This window comes from Protopterus annectens, chromosome 2.part1, assembly GCF_019279795.1.
Source record: "Protopterus annectens isolate FY-2018-M chromosome 2.part1, PAN1.0, whole genome shotgun sequence".
NCBI classification, from domain to species: domain Eukaryota; kingdom Metazoa; phylum Chordata; order Ceratodontiformes; family Protopteridae; genus Protopterus; species Protopterus annectens.
In genome coordinates, this window is record NC_056729.1 from 1180299770 (window position 1) to 1180323442 (window position 23673).

At 45.3% G+C, this 23673-nt stretch overlaps 1 protein-coding gene and 1 non-coding gene across 2 annotated transcripts in view; both read left to right on the top strand.

The window, feature by feature from the left end:
• KIF13B (kinesin family member 13B) overlaps positions 1-23673 on the top strand; it is a gene marked incomplete in the record, with an annotated part of 3953176 nt that overhangs the window by 1223737 nt on the left and 2705766 nt on the right.
• LOC122795222 lies at positions 4140-4265 on the top strand. The gene has a single exon (XR_006363812.1). It is a non-coding gene; the product is annotated as a U6atac minor spliceosomal RNA (small nuclear RNA).

The window sequence follows — 23673 nt, forward strand, 5'->3', positions numbered from 1 at the left end:
GGTGGCCAGATCTACCCCCAAATCAGTGGGCAGAGGCCCAAAATCAAGTACTCTCTCTCTTAAACATGGAGGCTATTCATAGGGCAAAGCAGCCCAGCCCATTTTTTTGTGGCTACGCACCCCCTTTAGTATGGGGAACTCAATTGGATCCAAAGTCATGCAAATTCTCCTATGTCTTTTTTTAGTCCATTATGATCCTCCTTTGCATTTTGCAGATAAGGGGCTAATGCTAATGTAATGGGGTTTTCCAGGGTCGGTGGAGGAGGCGTGCTTTGGAAGTGGGACCACACCACAGTGCGCCACGCCCCTCTGTGATCCACAGAGGTAAGACTTTGATTAAACAGCTGTCCTAGCTGTGGGTTTAATTCCTCATTGAGTTCGTGGAGCACACATTTGGTACCAGAAGAAGAAAAGGGACAAGGTTTCTGTTCGAGACTTTTCCTTGTACCCAGAAAAGGCAATACATGGCATCCTATCCTGGACCTTTCTACTCTAAACACCTTCCTGGTGATTCCAAAATTCAAAATGCTGACGCTTCACCAGCTGCTTCCTGTGCTAGGCAAAGATGCATGGTTAGCAACACTAGACTTAAAAGAAGCATACCTGCACATCCCTATCAGGGAGTCTTGCAGAAGATACCTACGCTTCAAAGCAGGCTACATGCACTATCAGTTCTCTGCACTGCCCTTTGGCTTATCTACTGCATCCAGGGTATACACAAAGTGCCCAGCTCCAGTCATTGCATTTTGCAGGCAAAAAAATATTCATGGCCTCTTGCAGTCTTCTAATTCCATATGCAAGGCTTTATATGAGGAAACTACAATGATATCTCAAAAGCCTGTGGTGTCAACATTCACAGCATCTAGAAGCAAGGATTTCTGTCATACCTTGCCTATGCCTAGAGTTCCTTTGGTGGGCAGAGGCCTGCCACCAAAACAGGGTACTACCATTCACACTACCCCCTGCCGCCCAGATTTTAACAACAGATGCATTAGACTTTGCATGGGGTGCTCACCTGGCAGGGAAGTGCATTCAGGGCAAATGGAACCCAAGTCAAATGCACATGCACATAAATGAAAAGGAAATGTTGTCTGAAAAGAATGCACTGACAGCCTTCAAGGACCACATTCTTGCAGGACTACTAATGGTAAAGACGGACAACACCACTGTGATGTGGTACATAAACAAGCAGGGGGGTACACATTCGTACCCCCTCTGCAGACTAGCCATGGCATTGTGGAACACAGCCTTGAGCTACCAAGTGAATCTACAAGCTCGGTTCCTGCCAGGAAAAGTAAATACACTGGCAGACGGACTAAGCAGAAACCTCATGGACCCACGCTAGTGGAAGCTGGAACCAAGGATTTTCAACATGTTGACAAGCAAGTGGGGGAGCCCAGATATAGACCTGTTTGCCTCCTCCCGGAACCATGAATTGGACACACTTTGCACAAGGATTCCCCACAAGCTAGCTTAGAAAGTGGATGCTCTATCCTTCAGCTGGAAAAACCTTTCAGTCTGTGCCATTTTTCCTGTGCTTTTGCTCTCCAAAGTACTACTAAAGATCAAACAGGACAAGCCAAGGACGATTTTAATTGCACCAGACTGGCCTCACCAACACTGGTACCCACTCTTGCACATCTTCACGCTCTGCTCCATGGCACCTGCGTCAGACTTCTTCCCTGTTGTCTCAGCAGGAGAACCAGATTCTGCACCCTCAACTGCAAACCCTGAACCTAGCAGCCTGGCTAATTCCCTAATCTCTTCTTTACCATCCCTCAGCAAATCAGTTATGGATATCATTTTAGAGACAAGGAGGCCCAGTACCAGAAAACCTTATGCTGCAAAATGGAATCGATTTTGTGCCTGGAACCAATCTCAAGGAATGAACGCAGCAGTGCCCAATTTATCTCAGATTCTACAGTACTTGACTGAGATGCTTCATAAGGGCTTGTCCTTTTCCTCCATCAAAATTCATGCCTCAGCCATTTCAGCTCATTATAGCACAGAGCCTCCCCTCTTCTCTCACCCACTGCTCAGCAGTTCCTCAGAAGGGCCAAAAACTTAAGACCACACCCATAAGAGCTCCAATTCCAGCCTGGGATCTTAACTTTGTCTTGGAGAAACTCACTCTTCCTCCTTTCGAGCCAGCTGCTACTGCAGATTTAAAATTTCTTTCCTGGAAAACAGCTTTCCTTTTAGCTATCACTTCTGCAAGAAGCGTATCTGAATTACAGGAACTTATGGCAGTGGAACCTTTCATCATCTTTCATTCGGACAAGGTGTCCCTCAGAACCAATCCCTCCTTCATGCCCAAGGTGGTATCCACTGTGGCTCTTAATCGGTCCATTCATTTGCCTACCTTCTTTCCTAACCCACAGAACAAAGGGGAACGGATACTGCACTCCTTAGATGTGCACAGGCAACTTAGATTTTACTTGGACAGGACTAAACCTCAAAGGAAATCTGAACAACTGCTGGTGGCATTTGCTGCAGGGGCAGAGGGGAAGGCTATTTCAAAGCAAACCATTTCTAAATGGATAGGCCATTGCATTCATTTCTGCTGTAAGCACCATGGAAAACCTATCCCACAGGGGATTAGACCCCATTCAACCAGGGCTGCATCTACCTCTACAGCCTTTCTCAGAGGTGTATCTACCAGGGACATCCTAGAACCTGCTACCTGGAGTTCTGTACATACTTTCACCAAGCATTACCATTTACCAATTTTCTCTAAATCCAGAGCTGGCTCTGCCACTGCAGTCTTGCAGGGCCTTATATCTGGTCCTGATGCTATTTAAATACCCCCTCCCATCCTTAGGTTTGGGAATCCACCCAAATGTGATGACTGCAACAGTGAAACATGAAGAACATAGTACAGTTGTGTACACTTACCATAAGTGTGACTTCGAGTGTATTCACTGTTGCAGTCCTGGTTACCCTCCCTCCAGCCCCTGACTTCTTTTGGCTATACCTTTACTCTCCTTAACTATGCTTAAAAGTTTTTTGGTTGGAGGTGTAACCTTATATATATATATATATATATATATATATATATATATATATATATATATATATATATATATATATATATATATATAATGTGTGTGTGTGTTCATAGGTTCATACTAGGCTATCTGCCCTCGGGCATTTATAAGCCTAGCCAGATTGTGTTTGGCTTTCGCCACACATTCTAAGTTAATTTTGCTATGCCCTTTTTTGAGGTTAGTATACTGTGCCTCTGTCTAACAGTGACACAGAAGTGATACCCGGGGTAAACCTACGATCTCCCATCCACTCATCAAGATTCCTCTTGAAGAGAGTCAATGAGTGACTCTGCCTAACCTGGACTGGGATTTTATTCCAGAGTGAAGGGAGCCTCTGGGCTATGAATCTGTCCCTCCAGCATGTCCTATTTATTTCAGTGCTGAGGTTCAAGTCTCTCGAGTGTGTGGCTCGATGGGATTTGGATTTTCTGAGGTGCAGCATGTCCATTAATTCCGGGTTGGACATGGCTTTATACGTCAGACACAGATCGCCTCTGAGCTGGCGGTATGCCACTGAGTAGAGCTGGAGTTTCTTTAACCGGGCAGCATATGGCATCTGTTTGAGCCCTTTGATCCTCTTGGTGAGGTACTTTTGGGGTCTTTCCAGTTGCTGCAGGTGTCTGGTAAGGTACATCCCAAAAGGGGCATTGTACTCAATTATGGGCCTGATGAGGGATGAGTAAAGAGGCACGATGACCTCCCCTGATCTAGATGTGAATCCCTTCATGATTAGGTGGGCTATATAAAATGTTTTTCTAACCACTTTGGCCACGTGGTTGTCAAATGAGAGATTGCTATCAACTTGGGTCCTCTGGCAAGCAGATAACCCAACTGTGATGACTGCAACAGTGAATACGCTCGAACATCTACATTTATGTTAAGTATACACAACTGTACTTTTTCCTTATACTATGGTCCCTCATTTGGAAAATATTTGCCTTACGTTCTACAGACAAGAGATGGACACTGACCTTCTAACACTACCTGAGTAGACTGGCATGTTCTTCACATCCGTATGTTTTAAACTTGCATGGTTTCTCTCAGTCGTGGCTTCAGGAAGTTGTTCTCTAGGACTGGTTTCCCTTTCTGACAGTTGTGTATCAAAGTAGGGAGTTTTTGGCACTCCATTTAAGGATGGAAGAGGTCCTTGTGGCCTTTAAAATGCATATATGTTTAAGGCATTTCCATGTACTTTGTGGCACCTAACCATCATTTTTCATTTGTGCACAAGTATCTTGTATCTGAAGTAACCAATGTAGCTTTTGCTTTCACATTTAGCATTCTTAGCGGGTTACAGGTTTACCTCAGAGGCTTCCATCTCATCCTGCATTATGATCCCCTTCACAGGTTCACTCTGCTTCCTTTTCATCAGGTTGAGCCTGGCACGTACGGGCGTCGGATTTGTTAGTCCCCAGTCTTCCTTGATCCATCTTGTCCACACAGGAACTTCCACCATGGAGTCCACTCCCCCTCCTAGTGCTAGGGTCCTGAATGGAAAACCTCTGTCCTCTCCAAGAATCTTTAGCTTGGTACATGGAGAGAGGTCAACTGCCCCCCTACTCAACCTCTCTGTTTCTTTCTCTCCCGCTCTCTCCTTTTCCTTGTTTTTTTCAGAGGCTAGGATTTGCTTTGCTATGAAATGTCCTTTTTCCTCTAGGATATATTTCCAAGGGTTTTTTTTCCCTTGAAGTACTATGAGTAAAAGAGCACATTCCAAACTCCTCCATTGGGTATGTCACAGAAACTAGAGGGATTCTACAAATATGTATTATAGCGTTCCCTTACTTTGCCCTTCTCTGGACCGCAGCAGTTCTGTTGGATGACACGATAGTGACCTGTGTTACTGTATAGGAATTAATGATCATTCCCTTTTTGCCTTCCCTTTGCAGTACATTCAGAACAATGAACACTTTTGAAATGGCAGGACTTTTCTCTGTGTACCCAATCTTGTTTGTTGTCGGAAGCTAAACAGGGTGAAGTATGGTTAGTACCTGGATGGAAGACCATATGGGGATGCTTATTCATGTGAGTTCTCCTTAGCTGCCCCCACCTAAAGTCATTGTCTGCCTCTGTGCTTCTCTAGGCCTTATAATGTTGTAGGGTAGAATTTCCATACTTCCAAAGCTCGTATCTTTGGAGGATTGCCTTCCAAACAGCTGATCTGGTTTTTACCTTCATGAGACATGCATGCAAGCAATTGTGTGATACTACAGATCACCCAGATCTCCCTTATTCTTCATTGGTAAAGACTCATTAACCAATTTTTGTAATTTGCTCTTCTTTTCTTTACTTCGAAGAGACAGATTCCCCAGATAATGGAAGGTGCCTTTTAACCAACTGGCCCTGGCTACTCTTATCAGATATGCTTGCACCACGCTATGATTCCTTGGTAACTTCTTGAGGCATCTTTAATACCTCCCTTGATGACTCCTCCTGGTGCGGGACATCAGTGAAAGATGCACTCATCTGTAACTACCTAACCCAGGGACATACCCTCTATACAAACCTTCTCCCCTTGACATATTTTCCAGAAAGACTGTTACATTATGCTTCTAGAATAGGTGGTCTGCAGACTTAGGTTTTTAGATACTCCCCTTCTGATAACCCCGTCCTGACACCTTGTCTTGGCTGGGTATACATCCAGACAGTCTAACATCATGTTTCCTCCAATCTGCATTTCTGGACTGACTTCACAAACAATGCCTGCAGTGCAAAAAAAAAGAGAGAGAGAGACTGGTATCCTGTAACCATCTCTACGTCTAACTATCCTAAATCAGTATGTAAGGAGTGTAATTTCCAGATAGTTTATAGTTCAGTCCATTCTGATTTTTCTGTGCTAGTTCTAAAGAGTGTACACTGTATGCCTCCTGGATGCACAATATCATCTTAATATAGAAAGGTGTTCTGGAGTAATCTGTTCTTCCCACTGGGAGCTAGTCACTACTCTTTCAGATCTCCGATGTTCATCGTGCATACAGCTGCAGTAATCACATATGGGTTCTCTGCCGTCAGGCGGGTCCTCGGTCGGCCGAATTCCAAAGTCTTGGTCCGGCATCGGTTGTTGTCGCCTTCTTCCCTGACGTCAGTGCGACAGGGGTATATAAGTCACAGCTGATGCCATATTCTTCAGTCTTTTTTGCCGCACGGTGCCCGAAGCAGAAGCAGCTCGCAAGTGCCGGTCGGCCAGCTCCTGAATTTACGAAAAATTGGAAACCGAAGTCTTCTTTAAAGCTTAGTACCCCGTTGGGGAAACTTTTCTTGCCTCAGACCGATGTCAGACAAAGTTAACAATTGTATTTCTTGTGGGAAGCAAATACCGCATAAGGATTTCCATTCCCTCTGCATACCTTGTTTAGGCCCAGACCACGACGTCTCGGGCTGTCGCTTTTGTGCGACTTTCAATAAATGCACTATTAAGCGTCGGGCGGAGTTCGCCCAACATTATTTTGGTAAAGCCTTTGATTATAAAATGTCGTCGGATACTCCGACTACCGTTTTGTCCAAAAAACGCAAGGACAAAGACCGACACGCGAGGTCCGCGGTCTCCACCGACACCACGCCAAAACCGGCTACACGTGGTCTGGTTCTCCGCGAGACGCCTATGCAGTCCCTGTCTACCGACGACACTTCCTTGGCGGTGTCTTCTGTACCCGAGACCGCAGGTACCTCGACCCTTACTCAGACTACAACCTCCGAAGCCACTGTTAGTGTTGAAACTCCTACCGGGGATAAGTCCACTTCCACCCAGGGTGTATTTAGGCCCTCTTCTTCCTTTTCCATTAAGGCCTTTACTAAGTCCAAATCAGCCATGCATCCCAAGAGGCCTGTTGCACAGGGCCCATCCTCAGGCTCCATGCCTAAAAAGCAGATGCTTAAAATGGCTGAGGATTTAATTACACTTATCAGGGGCTCCCAGCCCCGTACAGACAAGAGACCCAGAGTAGAAGATTCCCCCTCCTCTGAACAGGGCTCCATTGTTTCAGAACATTCTGATGTAGAGGAACACTCGTACTCCCCTTATAAAGATTCGGATGCAGAACAGTCCATTCTTTCTGTATCTCCCCCAGAGGATTTCTCCTTTGGGGAAACCTTGCACACCTTGAGGGAGCACTTCCATTGGGAAGGCCAAGATTTTTCTGATTGCTGTCTCTCCGCCTTTACCTGCTACAGTTTCCTTGGATTCTCCTTTACCATGGTGGGAGTACATGTTGAGTTAGAACATGGTCCCCCCTCGGAGAGCAAAATCTCTTGTCATGGCTCCAGAAACTAGTATGGTTCTTCAGACTTCAGGAAAGCCATTTCTCCTCCTTCCATTGTCCTGAACTTTCTGCATAAAGCCAGCAGGTTCAGGATCTCTACTCTCTTTGCTTACCCTGACATTCTAAGTTGCACTTCTTGTCTGTGTGTGTCTGTCTCTCTCTCTCCCTCCCTCCTTTCTGGCCTTATCTGTTACATTCGCCAGGAATTCTGGAGCTCAATCTGGATCTCCTGTCTCACTCAGTGGAGATGAAGTTCCTTTTTCTCCATACCTTCTAGCCAACTGCATGATTCTCGAATTCTTGTGATAGTACTGTGGTCCAGCCTTTGTTTCTCTTGGTCATGGAATTATTAGCTTCTCGTAAGTTTTTCCACTAAGAAAGCCTATAGAAACAAAAGGGAAAACGTCACCCACATTGGCCTCTATTCAGAACACCGTCTTTTTATCACAACTGCTTCTACCATCCTTTTCTTCTTACCAGTCTTCAAAGGAAAGAACTGAGTTTTTCTCTACTAACTTCAGTTCACAAATATAGTTAACCTTTAGAGTGGAATCTTGCTGTTTAGACCTCCCATGTAGAACTTGATTTTCATATATATATATATATATATATATATATATATATATATATATATATATATATATATATATATATATATATAACTTGTTTATAGTTCATGATTGTTTAGTTCATGTAACATTTTTACCGATCTAATTTTACACCATCCTCTAAGGTCAGATGACTTAAGGTAGTGAAAAGAGAATTTGTAATATTTATGATGTTCTTCGTGTTTCACTGTTGCAGTCATCACCTCCCAGATTCAGCAGGAACTTTCCCTCTAAGCACTGCAGGGCTTACCTTGGCCTTGTCTGCTAGGTGCAGGGAAGGCCCAGTGCTTAGAGGGAAAGTTCCTGCTGAATCTAGGAGGTGATGACTGCAACAGTGAATATACTCTGACATCTACATTTATGGTAAGTGTACACAACTGTATGTTCCCTACCCTCCTTAGAGTCAGCCATGCATAGTGTAAGTGCTGGCATCAGCTGTTACTGTGGGTAACATGTCTAACTGATCTGCTATGTACGCATCGTGAACCTTGATATATCTGGGAAAAAAACAGATGCACTCTGGCAAGGTTTTTCCTAACTCTGCTACATTTTGTAGGTCAAAGCCTTTCATAGAAGACTTCAGGACTCTCCCTTCCTTTTCAGTTGTGTATCTGAGGCTTGTGTCAACATCAGAACTTGGTAAAGTGGCATTCCAGTTATCCCTCAAACACAGGATGCCTTAATGAAAAGTTTATACACATCCCATTCATTTTCTTTTCTTCTCTGTGTCCCTCTGGTCAGATTTTGGAGGCATATATGAATGTTTATTATGTTAGCAGTATCTCATGAGGGACAAGCAGTAAGCCTTTGTCAAAAGATGAGGCTAGAATTTGTTTTTAGAAACCTCTATTGAATTATCACTGACATAAGCAATCATAAATTTATGTAAATGAAAAACCATATTGACATATTTTCATTTGCAAACATTATTCATTGCATGTAATCGTCTGAAAAGGACATTACTTAGCTCATTTAATTCCTGTTTTCCCTTAAACCTTATTTCGTCTCCAAAACAATTCTACATGTATTGTTCCCACAGTTCCCGTTTTTTCTATGTAATTTGGTCCTACGTTTTTCTGAAGATCCCATTTCCAGGTCTTATTTCTGTTGCTCTATTCACTACTTCTAGTAAGGTTGGTCTAAACTTTGATTTCCATTTTCTATCAATTGCTTTTTTGGCAGCCAACAAAATTAAACTTAGCAAGACCTTACTCTGACTGGGCAATTCCGATTCTGTATCACAGCTAAAAAAAAGTGATTTTCTTAGTTACTCCAATTTGCTCACTTAGTCTTTCTGATAAAGTGGTCTACAGTGTATTTTTGAACTTTGCCAACTCATTACATTTCCCAAAAAATATGATGATCTTCATGTTTCACTGTTGCAGCTATCACATTTGGGTTATCCCTGCCAGGGTAGCCCTCAGCCATCTTGAATACCAGAAGCTTAGTGTTTCTGCGTCGGTTGCTATCACTTCAGGACTGACGTCAGGTCATCAGTAGTATAAAGTAAGGCCGCCAACGCCATTACATCAGCCTTTCTTGCCATGGAGCCCGAAGCAGAAGCAGTTTGCACGAGTGCCGGTAGGCCGCTACCTGAGTTTCATCTACCGATTTGAAGCTGAAGTCTTCTAAAGCTATGTACCCCGTTGGGGGTCCTTTTTTCTTGCACTAACTGATGTCAGAAAAAGTTAACGATTGTCTTGCCTGTGGAAAGCAAGTACCACACCGAGACTTTCATTCTTACTGCATCACTTGTTTAGGCCCAGACCACGACGTCCCCCCGCTGTAGCTTCTGTGCTTTGTTCAACGCCAGAACTATCCATCGTCGGGCCCTTATTGTAGCTAGATATTTTCGCTTACAGTCCTCAAACTCTGATATGGCTTCGGTAAGCCATCAGACAGCAGATCTTCCAAAAAAACATAAAGATAAAGACAGAGACAGACCGCACAGGTCCAAACCTACCGACGCTTCCCGTTAAGCTAGTCAACAGTCAAAAAGTCCTCAGTGAGGCGCTTTCGCAGCCCCTGATGCCCGCTTCTGTGGATTCACAGGCTCCTACCAAGACCCTTTCAGAGCCCAGTATGCCACAAAACTCTTCTTCGACTAAGGATCCTGTGGTCGTCTCTACCTTGGATGGGTCCAGAGCCAGTGAGCAGGCACTGGCTTCTGAGGAAGTCCTTCGCACTACCGATTCTTGACACAAACCGACGTCGTCTTCTTAGGCCCAGGGTACGAACCGTACCCGAGAAACTGACAACCCAATCTCAGGCACCTGCTTCCTTACCTCAGTCTCAAATCCTTAAAATTGTGGAAGACCTTATCATGCTGATCAGGGGAAGCCAAGCTACCCCCTCCAAAAGGAAGAGAGATCTGTCCCCTGTAGTTTTGTCTGAACAAGAGTGAGATGACTCTGATGCATCTGAATTTGAGGACATGCAACCCCTCTCTGCTTATGAGGATTCTGATGCAGAGGATTCCATTCCTTCTGCCTCTCCCCTAGAGGATTTTTCTTTTGGGGAAACCCCTCATACCTTAAGGGAGCATTTCCAATGGGAGAGTCAGGACTACCCTTAGTCTAAAAAGAGACTCGGGGAATTCTTAGATCTTCCACAGCACAGACCCTTGGCCATCTCCCCAGTCCTGGCTGTTGTGGAGGATGTTTTCCTGGAATCCAGCTTGACTCCTGATACCCTCCTTCCTGCACCCAGAAAACCAGACAGGTACTATTAGAGTCCCTGACTTACACAAATTTCTTTTTAAAAATCTTACTGCTGACCCTGAAGTAATTTCTCAAGGGTCTAAAGGGATTAAAGCACCCTCTGCTAAGAATCTCACTCCCTCAGATAGGGATTCCCGAGCACTAGACAGATGTAAAATTATACACCTCAGCTACTCTTGCTAACAGGGCACTAAATTGCCAGTTCCATATGCTAAAATTTCAGCAACATACCCTGGAGCTCCTCAAACAAAAAATGTCTTCCTTTCCTGCTTGTGCAGAATCTAAAGCGTTACAAGAGTTAATGCATTCTGTAAGCCAAGTAACTAAACACACCTTTTAGTGTGGTTTTGACACCCTAGAAGCTTCTTGCAGGGCAGCAGTCACTGGATCTGTCATTAGAAGGCATGCATGGCTTAAGGGAACAGCCTGTGCCAGACCATGTCAAATCTAAATTGTTGGATGCCCCCTTGCACAAAGGCAACTTCTTTGGCATTAAGGCAGAAGAGGTCTTAAAAAAGATGGAAGAAAAAGCGAAATCTGTGCAGAAAGTTAAGGATTTATTGCAGGTCCAGCCACCCAGGTTCAGCAGGCATTGTCCTACCAAGCACTGGTCCTTTCCAGCCCAGACCCCGGGGAGCCAGACCCCTCAGACTGCAGCCACAGGGAATGCAGAGATCTAAGCAGTGGACTACCTCTACTTCAAAACCAGGGAATTCTAAGGCACCCCTTATGGTAAGAACTCACAATGACTCACCTCCCTCCCCCCTCTGCCCACCTTCACTTACCCCTAGGAGGAAAACTCTCCTTTCAGGCAAGCACCTGTGCCACCATTACCAGCAACTGCTGGGTTCTCAACATAGTGTCCCAGGGATACAAATTTTCTTTCCACACCCTTCCTTCCCCAAAAGGGTTCCCAGATCTACCTCCAAACCAGTGGACAGAGGCGTAAAAGCAAGTCCTTTCTCTGCTCTGTATGAGGGCAGTAGAGCATGTTCCTGCAGAACAGAGGCGCCAAGGTTTCTATTCCAGACTTTATCTGGTACCCAGAAAAGAGGGCACCTGGCACCCCATCCTCGATCTATCCATTCTAAACACCTTCCTGGTGATCCCAAAATTCAAAATGCTCACCCTCTAGCAGCTGCTACCCATGCTCTCCAAGGATGCTTTGCTAGCCACCCTAGAGCTTAGAGGCCTACCTCCATATTTCTGTCAGGGAATCATGCAGGAAATATCTCAGTTTCCAGTAAGGATCTCAGCACTTTCAGTTCTCTGCACTTCCCTTTGGCTTATCTACTGCTCCCAGATTTTTCACAAAATGCCTGGCTCTGGCCATTGCCTTTTACAGACAAAGGAATATCCAGATTTACCCACACTTAGATGACTGCCTAATTCAGGCAGACAGCCAGGAAAAAGCTGCTCAAGCACCTGGCTTTTGTAAAGTCCCTATTAACCTCCCTAGGGTACACACTCAACGAAAAGAAATCCAAACAGGTGCCCACCCAAAGGATTATATTCTTGGGAGCAAGCCTGGACACAGCATCCCAGATGGCATTCCTTACACCAGAAAAGCAAAATTTCCTGACAGCCTGATTCTCTCAACTACCCACCAGACCCAGCTATCTGCAAGGAAGATCCTGCAAGCTCTGGGGTTCATGGCATCTTGCATACTACTCATTCCATATGCCAGACTGCATATGAGGAAACTTCAGTGGTACCTAAAAAGCCTTTGGTGTCAACACTCTCAAGACTTGGAGATTCTTACACATATAATTCCTTGCCTCAGAAAAGATTTTCTATGGTGGGCAACAGCATGCTTCCACAACAAGGGTCTATTTTTCTCACCACCCCCCACCTTGGTCCAGACCCTCACCACAGATGCATCAGACTATGCCTGGGGTGCACACCTGGACGGCAGGTGCATGCAGGGCCAATGAAGCCCACAACAAATCTCTCTGCACATCAACCAAAAATAGATGATGGCTGTCCAGCACATCTTGATAGATTTCAAGCCTCTTCTCTCTCCATGGGCTCTACTGATCAAAACAGACAACACCACTGTAATGTGGTATATCAACAAGCAGGGAGGGACTCACTCCTACCCTCTGTGCAGGCTGGCCATGACCCTTTGGCACACAGCCTCTGCCATGCAACTCCACCTGTTAGCACAATTCCTACCAGGTTCTCTCAACTCTCTGGCAGACCAGTTAAGCAGAAATCTTCTGGACCCACACAAGTGGCAGCTCAACAGAAGAATCTTCATCCAATAACTCAGAAATGGGGAACCCTGAAGGTTGACCTCTTTGCCTCCCACACCAACCATCAGCTCAGCAAATTTGGCACCAGTGAGCATCACTGCATGGCTTGGAAAGTGGATGCCCTGTCCTTCCCCGGGTCAATCTATGCCTTTCCTCCACTACCTCTTATCCCCAGGGTACTGCTCAAAATAAAGGCGGAAAAACCAAGGACAATTCTTATAGCTCCAGACTGGCGTTACCAGCACTGGTACCCCTTGCTGTGCAGCCTGTCCCCACTGCCACCATGGCATCTTCCTCAAATTCTAAATGTCCTGACCCAGAGGGAAGGGGAATTCATGCATCCCCAATTGCAGACACTCAATTTGGCAGCTTGGCACATTCTTTAATCCTCGATCAATCTGCCAACCTCAGTAAACAGGTTTGAGATGATGTACGTGAGGCCAGACCCCCTAGCAGTAGAATGTCTTATGCTGACAAATGGAAAAGGTTCTGCACCTGGATTCAGGCTAAGGGAGCCAATTAGGCACAGACCTCCCTCCTTCTCATCCTGGATTACTTAGCTGACCTACTACACAGTGGCCTCTCTTTGTCCTCTATTAAAATTCATGCCTCTGCTATCTCTGCTCATTTTCCCACTGAGCAGCCCCTTTTCTCACACCCCTTGATCAAACAGTTCCTAAGAGGGGCTAGCAACTTGAGGCCAACCAGAAGAGCACCAACCCCAGCTTGGGACATTAACTTTGTGTTGGAAAAGCTCACCGTGCCCCACTTTGAACCAGTTTCTTCTGCAGAACTAAAATTTCTCTCTTGGAAGACCGCTTTCCTTCTGGCCATCACTTCACCCAGAAGAGTCTTCGAGCTGCAAGCACTCTTGGCTGTGGAACCCTTCATCATCTTCCATGCTGACAGGGTATCCCTCAGGACTAACCCATCCTTCATGCCAAAGGTGGTTTCCATTGTGGCTCTCAACCAATCTATTCATTTGCCCACCTTTTTTCCTAATCCCCAGAACAAGGAGGAAAGGATCCTGCACTCTCTAGATGTGCGCACAGATAGCTCAGATTCTATCTAGACAGGACTAAATCCTTCAGAATGTCTGATCAATTGTTGGTTAGCTTTGCTACAGGGGCAGAAGGCAAAGCCATCTCCAAACAAACCATTTCCAAATGGATAGCACACTGCATCAATTTCTGCTGCAAACAACACAGAAAGCCTCCCCCCAGGGGGGGGGGTCAGGACTCACTCCACCAGAGCAGCCTCCACCTCTGCAGCTTTCCTGAGAGGAGTCCCCACCAGGGACATCCTGGAGGCTGCCACCTGGACATCTGTTCACACTTTTACCAAACGTTACTACCTGCCTCTCTTCCAAATCCAGGGCAGGGTTTGCCACTGCAGTCTTGCAGAGCATCCTAGCTAGCCCCTAGCTTCCTTGACTGCCTCCACCCATTTCCTCAGTTGTGGGAATCAACCCAGATGTGAGACTGCAACTGTGAAACACGAAGAACATAATACAGTTGTGTACACTTACCATAAATGTAGATGTTCGAGTGTATTCACTGTTGCCGTCCTGGCTTCCCTCCCTCCATCCCCCTTTTTTCTTCTCTTTCCTTACAAGGGACGTATTGGTATTTACTTTCTAATGGTGGGGTTCTTCCACCAGAACCTGAATACTGCTTGGGGATTCCTGCAGGTTAGAGCAAGAAAAACTGATGTAATGACGTTGGCTGCCTTACTTTATACTACTGACGACCTGACGTCAGTCCTGAAGCGAAAGCAACCGATGCAGAAATACTAAGTCTCTGGTATTCGGGTTGGCCGAGGGCTACCCTGGCAGGGATAACCCAAATGTGATGACTGCAACAGTGAATACATTCTAACAGCTACATTTATGTCAAGTGAACACAACTGTACTTTCCCAATTACCTCTTTTTTTCTTCATCACACCTCCACCATTTGCAGTCTACCCAAGAAAAAATTATTTGGAGTCTGCTTTGGATATAAAAATACTGTGCAAACACTTCCAAGCAAAAATCCTAAATCTTTTGGACTTTGTTGCATATTTGTGAGTCGTACGTCTTATCTCCCCATTGTTTTTGTGAATTGCTTATCAAATCTCTCTTCCTAATCCTTTCTAACCTCCTTTGATTGATCTCTATAGTTACCATGCAGTATTGTAGTGAATCTAGAATTTTTTATTTGAAATCCTTGGGTATAGGCTGACTGCGAAGCCATGCGTATCTGTGGATAATGGATCCAGTGGCAGCTACTCTAGAAGAAACTTCCACAGCATCATAACTGCACTTAATGCTGTGTCTGGCAATCTGAGTGGACTATGAAAGTAAGCTGTACATTTGATGCTTAGAGTCCACTGTAGAAGATAACTTTGTGTAAAGAGCTGAGAACAGAGATCAAATACTTTGTCATTTAAGTCTAGTAATTGCCCTAAAGACAAGAGTAGCAGAGGTGTAGACCTTCTTTCCCCATCTATCCATGGCCCTTCTATCTTTGTCAGTAGGTAGGACATTAGCAATGGGCAGAAGCTTAGAGTGCTTATCTGAAGAGAGAGAGAAAGATACTGTAGAAGGGTCTGCTGCTGGGTTTTTATATAGACCTGTCTGGTCTCTTAGGAGATGATGGTTGAGAATCAGGTGCCAAAGAGGTGGATTGAAAGGTGTCCTAGAAAGCCTCAAGGACAGATGTGACTAGAGAAGGGGCAGGGGTACCTATCTCCAAGAGGATGTAATACCTTTTCTGAGTATCAGAGATGTGTGGCTTTCCAGAGTGTTTCATCATGTTCTGTATAGTCTCTGCAAAAGAAGCTTCCACAGCAGGAGAATAGGGTGAGAGATAGTCCCCTTCATTGAAAGAGATTTGCCCTGGAGAGTGCAGCTGAGAGGAATAGTCTAGAGAATGGCCAAAGTCCTGCACCTCATCAGATGAAGAGAAAATGAGGATAGGGTTTAGAAGAGCAGCCTGTGGTTGTGAAGATGCAAAGAGAAGTTTCAAAGATATAATAGCTTAGAACAGCCCTTGTGAGAAGTCTATCCACACCTCCCCTCCAGCTGCTGAGGCGGAAACACACGCTTAGTTTTCTGGTTTTTTTTTTTCTTTTTAGGCTTGACTTCCACTTGGATGAGATGAACAGGTTCGGAACCATGTCTGACCTCTATTAGAGAGCCTGGGATTTCTTCCCCAACTAAAATTTGAGGGACGCCATCTGGTCCTTCTGAAATGAAACGCAGTTCCTTTGATCTTTTGGCAGTCTGCAAGGTCTCAGTAGCATACTGGCCAATGACTGGGTCTCTGTAGTGTTTAACTGAGAAATAGCCTGACATATAGTGGGTTCTGCAACCATAGTGGGTACATCAGTTAGAAACATTAGACTGCTTATCCTTTAGAACCCTCTTAAGATTTTTCTTCGGTGGTGGAGTGATGTCTGAGGATGTGGAATCAGCCATCTTGGACTGGGTCAAGTATTTAAAATGCGGAGTCTCAAGAAAGGTGCTTAGAGTAGAAATCCCAGACCTGCAGGGTTTTGGAATGAACAACTGACAGAGCATGATTTGTCTTCTTGTTCCAGTCCTAGGCATAAAAGTACTTGATATGCAAGTCATTGTTCAGAATCTGTTTATTGCACTTGAACTTACCCTTCTTAGCTGACATCTACAACTTTAACAAAATATTGTAAAATAAAAAGGAATGTTCCCCAATGTGGCTTTTATCAGGATAAACGAACTGAGCAAAGGTAGTAATGAGGAAACAATGAGCAGTAGCATTGTTTAGGCTGGCAGCAAGATAGTCTGAGAATCCACCCTCACACGTCCATCTTTATACCCCAATGCTTGTGAGCTGAGATGTGTTGGACGTATGACCTAGGGAAGGTAGAGCTTTGGTACCCTGGATGGATGTCAGTGGTGAAACCCACATATGTCAGGGATAGTACAACAGTCATCAGTAGGACATGTACTGTTATGATAAGGTGTTACACAACTGTACTTTCTTTGGTAATTGTAGTTAGAGACTCTCTACATTGCCCACCTATCATGAAGGGATTCTCATCTAGGATCCAGGAGGGTCATAGTCTTTTTTACTCATCCTCATCAGACCAATGATTGAGTACAATGCCCCATTTGGGATGTATCTGACCCGACACGACAGAGGCACAGCAAAATAATGGGTATAGTTCCCCATAAGCCTAGTATAAACCTATGAACCTATGAACCTATTAGAGGAGCATCTCTAACAATTACAGTAGTTGCTTCTTTTTTTCTCTGCCCTTCCTGTCATACATAATAACCTTCCCTAATTTTTTGTTAAATTGGCCACACTGTTTACCCAAATTAGTGGAGTACCTTTGAACATTTCACATAATCTGTTAATTTACAATTAATACATTGGAATGTCCGTGATCTGCCACTAGTTCATCTGTCAATCCATCCATCCACAACCCCTTTTTCCCTTTTTTTTTTTTTTTTTGCACATGGGATTAGGGTATCACTTCAACAGTGACATTCATCTAGTGCCAACGTTTACATCACTGGGTGGATAGCCCTGCCATGGTAATTCTTCTGCACCACACACTCGCATCTTTGGCCAATTTAGTGTGTCCAGTCCACCTACTGCATGACTTTGGAATGTAGGGGGGGGGGGGCGGAGCACCCGAAGGAAACCCATACAAACAAAAGGAGGCTATGCAGACTCCACACAGAAGGGACCCCAGCTAAGAATCAAACCGGTGAACCTCTTGCTGTGAGGCAACAACGCTATCTGCTGTGCCACCTATAGGATCCATCACTAGTCAATGTTCCTTAAATTAGCTTTCTCCTGTGAAGTGCTGTTTGACTTGTCATATTCTTCCTTATAGCCTACAAGTGCATACAGTTTTAAATGCAGCCTTTTTAACTGAAATTCTCCATATTCATTTATAGATTTTTCTTAGTATAGTTTTTAAACACCATAGGTTGAAAGCAGATAAAAAAATAGTCTTATCAGAGGTATGTACAGTATAATATTTGCATACTGAATTCCTCAAGTGCGTTGTTTGTTCACATCATGCATTTAAGACTCTTATCTCCCCAAGTAAGATTTGATTTGTCTTTTTACTGAGTGTATTTTATTTCATTGAGACTAAAAGTCTGATCCCCTTCTCAGAGAACTACTTGCTGCTAGTAGTTTGTGTCACTGTTGCACTGTAAAAATGTTTGTTTTTTTCTACAAAGATTGCTGAAGTTCTATACAGAAAAAATATGCCAGTATAAAAGTGTTGCTCAGTATATGTTTGTGACCCCAATCTAGCACATTTGCTTTCTTGAAATAATTTGATGTTATTTTGTCCTATCTCGCCTTCATTCTTGCTGGTTGGTTTCGGAACCGAGCATTGGTTCTGACTCTGCCTTATTCAAAAGCTCGAGAGCTTCCACTGGCTCGAGGCTATACTCATACCCATGATGCAGAAGGAAGAGTACCCATATTTCGTTTGCCACTCAAGCAGATCGGGTGTCTTCTGGCTGGCTAGCTCTTGGCTAAGTCGATAATTTAAATACTTTTCTGATATTCTGTTGTGCTTCAGTTAGCTATTTTGGATAGTTAAACTAGTGTCAGTCTTTATCATACTGAACAGATTGGGTTGTTTTGTGCTACTCCTACTCTTTTTGCTGTTGGCCGGGGTTGTCTCATCAGGCCTTGTGTTGTGTGCCGTACCCCTATCCCCAAGCTTGTTTTTAGTTGGAGAGCTTTCCCTTACTCCTGGAAGCTTGTTTAAGTTAGAGGGCTTCTAGCGGCCCCTTTAACTTAGACAGCTGTTTTCCTCTCCTGTCTTCCCTTTCTTGTTGTGAGGAGAATCCGTTAATTTCCTTTTGGTGTGTTGTGTTAAAAAAAAAAAAAAGAGAGAGAGAGCGACAGAGAGAAAAGGATCCTTTGTTTCTACACTTTTTCAAGTTAGTATGTTTGGTAGTTGTTAAGCTTATTTTAAGTGTTTTTTCCCCCTACAGTTAGTATATAGCCATTGTAGAATATTTTTTTTTTCTTTTTGGCTTGGGGCATTTATACTTTGTGAGGTAACAATGTTGTTTACAGCTGCTAGATATATTTCTGTTAGCTAGTTGGTGCTGTTATTATTCATAGTCACGTTGAAAGAACATAGAGTAATAAGGAGTATAAGCAGTCTGGGTTTAAGAAGTGCAACCAGTGTAGCCAGAAAATGCCTCTCACTGATGGGCACACCAGTTGTGTTTATTGCCTAGGTTCCCTCCATCTACAAGAGTTCTGTGCGTTCTGTCATGGCTTTAGCAGCAGGGTGTTAGAACGCAACAATAAGCTGATCGTTCCGGGTCTGTTGATGGTCCATTTTTCAGAGGCCCTGGAAGGGTCGCAGAGCTTCAAACATACCACTGGTTCCCCTTCTTCTTCTTCTAAATCAGAGAAGGTGGAAAAGAGATCCTTAGCCTTAGATCCGGCTATAGAACCTCCCAAGAAAGTTGCCAAACCTACAATATCGGAACCAAGGGCTCTTGGCTTCGAGAAGTCTGTCTCTTCGGCTCCTTCAAGAACTATGGAACCGATAGGGCTTCAGGTCAGGAAGTCGGTCCCCAGTGTTGGAGCAGATTTCTTATACCCTGAGATTCCCTGTGTTGGAGAGAGCTAAGTCAACTTCCTTGTCCTCCCGTTCCTGCAGGAGCCTATCTGATGATGACTTGGAGCGGTTGGTTAGGAGACTCCTTCGCACTCCAGCACTGGTGAAAATTTTGTCGACTCTTACCCATAAGGAACCGGAGCCGATTAAAGCACCATCCCCTGCTTTGATACCTCTTTCGAGCCTGTCAGTGGCTTTGGGGCCAGAGGTGTTAGGGCCAATAGTAGTGGAAATGTCAGAACTGAGACCTACTACAGGCTCTTCGGTCCCAACATCTGCTCTGACATCCTCACATCCTTCGGGTTCTGTGGAGTCTGACAGCAGATGCTCTCCTGTCAGGTCCTGGGAGGGAAGTAGAGTCAGACAACTGTCCAAGCCAGTTCTACCTCTCGGGGCTTCAGCGAGGTTGAGCTCTGCTCCCACATCGGCTTCGGAGCCAACCACTCAGTTTCGGGGCTGGACTCATGGTTCTTCTGAGGCAGGGACTGCCTCGGAGTGGGCTGAAGGGGCTTTTGAGATGATGGAGAGAGTGCTATCACCACTGACTGTTCCACTGTCCGGCCTGAGCATTCTTCCCCCAAAAGCACCTCTGTCGGTCTCAGCACCATCCCTCCCCCTCCAAGCGTAGAGACCCTGAGTCCCAGGAAGCCCCTGCGGGTGAGACTTTCTCTTCTGAAACTTCCCCAGAGTACACCATGGAGGAAGAACCTCAGAAGAGATTGTGTAAGAGGAAGCACATGGACTCCTCTGATGAGTCCTATCACTTCTGATACTGACCTGGATGATTCTGAAGGATCCCCACAGTTCCCCTTGGAAGATGTCTCTTTTACAGACATGCTGGAGATCCTTCAGCAGAGGGGTGGCTGGAAGCCCACCAATACTTCGGAGGACTAGTCAGTATACCTGGAAGCTTTTGGGTCTTTCCCTTCCACCTCTTAGATGTCTCCACCTTTCGACCAGTTAATGGACGTGATTGCTCGGAAGGTGAGGGGCTTCTCAGATACAGTGGAGCCTGTCCTGAGGTGGCCAAACAAATTCATTACAGCACCATCAGACAAAGAATTCTTAACTAAAGGGGTCCCAGTAGACGTGATGGTGGTGGCGGCAGCCACCAAAAAGTAGTTATCAGACAGCTCCACATCTGTTTGTCTTCTGAATAAAGATTCTCACACGATGGACAGGTATGGCAAGCATACCTTTTCTTCAGCAGCTTTTATACTTCAACCACTGAATTACTTGACCTATTTTCCAAGACTTCAAAGGGATCTCCTGAAGGCGGTAGGAGATGCCCACCAGAGTACAGTAGCTGCTGGGGTGTCTGAAAGGTTTCCTTTCAGCTCTCCATTCTAAACTCTGTGGTCAACTCCTCTATGCGACTGATTTAATATGCAGCCGATGGAGTTAGTTGGGCAGCAGCTACAGAAATTTCCTTAAGGAGACTTTCCTGGATGCATCTGTCACTTTGCTGAACCCTTTAAGTCTTCCTTCACAAATGCCCCTTTTGATGGTTCATTATTGTTCAAGCCCAAAGTTTGAGACCTTGACCAGGTGCGAACGGGAGGGAAAGACTCTGCCATGGGGGTCTGTTTTTCCACACTCACCAGACCTTATCCCAAAGGGCAGGGAAAACGTGGTTCTGCAAATCCCAAAGAATGTTTCCTGATGCAAGTGGTAACTCTTCTCCTAGAGGTAGAGGGGAAGTAACAACAAAAGACACAGCCTTCGCAGCAGAGGGGGTCCGCAGAATTGCAGTGACAGGGATTCTTTCCCCAGGAGGCCTTTTCAGCACTCCTGAGTGGAGGTCCGTCTGTTCATCTCTGGAGGCAGTCGGGAACGCTTATCATTGTACTCAAATGCCTGGCTAGGAATCATACAAGACAAATGGGTACACACGATCATATCCAGAGGTTATTAATACCTTTTTCCACTCCCCCCCCTTGGAAAAACGATCTGACCCAGATATTCCATCCTGTCAAAGGGACCAAGCAGCAACAGAAATACAGAAGTTGCTAGAAAAGTCATCCAAAAAGTCCCCACAGACCATCTAGGATCTGGAACTTACTCATGGTTATTTTTAGTTCCAAAAAAGACAGAGGACTGGAGACCCATCTTGGATCTCAGCAGATTAAACAAATCATTCAAGAAGTCAAAGATGTCCTTCAAGAATGCAACTGCAGTCATAACATATGGGTTGTCCTGCCTCAGGCAGCCCTCGGTCGGCCGAATTCCAAAGTCTGGGTACGGCGTCGGCTGGTGTCGCCTCCTCTCCGACGTCAGAACGGCTGGAGTATAAAGGCATCGGCCGATGCCATCTTCAGTCTTTCTTGCCGCGGTGCCCGAAGCAGAAGCAGTTCGCAAGTGCCGGTCGGTCAGCTCCTGTGTTTTCAGTACCGAAGTCATCTAAAAGCTAAGTACCCCGTTGGGGAACATTTTTTCTTGCCTCAGCCGATGTCAAAACAAATTGAGAAAGTTAATAATTGTTTGTCTTGTGGTAAACAAATACCTCGTAAGGACTTCCATTCTCTTTGCCTGCCTTGCCTGGGCCCAGACCACGACGTCTCGGCCTGTGCTGCCTGTGCTTGCTTTAATAAGCGCACTCTCAGGCGCTGGGCAGAATTTGCCGAAGACTTTTTCGGTGAATCTTTTGCTTATATCATGCCGTCGGATCAACCGACAACTCAATCTTCCAAAAAACGTAAGGACCGGGACCGACATCCTCGGCCCTCGTCATCCACCGATACTCCTCCTAAACCCTCCGTGAGTGCTTCGGTCCCTTCGGAAGCGGTAACCCAACCGCTCCAGGCCGACAACACAGAGGTATCTCGTCCTTCGGTCTCGGAGTCCACTACGGTGCCGGTTGTTGACTTTCCTCCAGAAACCGAGGTTCTGGATCTTCCTGACACCATTCCTGTGGACAAGGTTACACCAGCACATGGGGCAGCTAGGCCTCCTGTATTCATGTCCATCAAGGCCTTTGCACGTGCTAAGGCCGCCAGCCAGGCCAAGGCCCTTCCTAAACCTATTGCTCAGGCCTCCTCTTCTGATAAACAAACCATGTCTCTGGCTGCAGATCTAATTTCTCTTATTAAGGGATCTCAGCCTCATCCAGACAGAGGTTCTCAGCCGCCTGCAGAGAAAAGGCCCAGAACTGAGCAGGCAGACGACCTCTCTTCAGATGACGCCTCTGGGGATTCTGAGCATTCTGATACCCAAGAAGAATCCTTCCAGGCCTATGAGGACTCTGATGCTGAGGAATCAATTCCCTCTGCCTCTCCTCCAGAGGATTTTTCGTTCGGTGAAGTCCTACACTCCATGAGGGAGCATTTTAAATGGCAGGGCCAGGAATTTTCTGATTCCAGGAAAAGGCTACGTACCTTCCTCAAGCTTCCCCAGCACAGGCCTTTAGCTATCCCTCCAGTTATGGATGTCCTGGATGATGTTTTCTCAGACTCCAGTGCTAACCCTGATTCGCTCCCTCCTGCTCCTGTCAAGCCTGACAGATATTATAGGGTCCCTGACACACACAAGCATCTCTTTAAGGCCCACTCTGTGGATCTAGAAACAATTTCACAGGGCCCCAAGGGAATGGCTACTTCCACTGCCAAGAATCCACTGCCAGCGGATAAGGAAGCTAGATCCCTAGAGAGATGGGGTAAAAAAGTTTATACCTCCAGCACCCTGGCTTTGAGGTCACTTAACTGCCTTTTTCATATGTTTCAGTACCAAGATTTTTTACTGGATGACTTGCAGAAAAAGCTAGCCTCCCCTGAGTCTACCGATTTTTAAGGCATTGCAGGATCTAGTGCAATAACACTCAGCAGGTTAACAATCATTTTCTACAGTGTGGTTATGATGCATTGGAGGCTTCATTTAGGGCAGCTATGACTGGGGCTGTTATACGTAGACATGCTTGGTTAAAAGAACAGCGTCTGCCAGACCATGTTAAAGTAAAGTTACTTGATGCACTTTTAGAAAAACAGAAGCTTTTTGGTGCTAATGCACAAGATGTGTTAAAGTCCATTGAGGAAAAAGCTAAATCAGTACAGAGAGTCAAAGATTTCCTCCAGGTTCAGCCTCCCAGATTCAGCAGGAATTGGCCTTCAAAGAATTGGTCCTTTCCAGACACTGACAAGTTTCAAAGGGGAAAAAACAG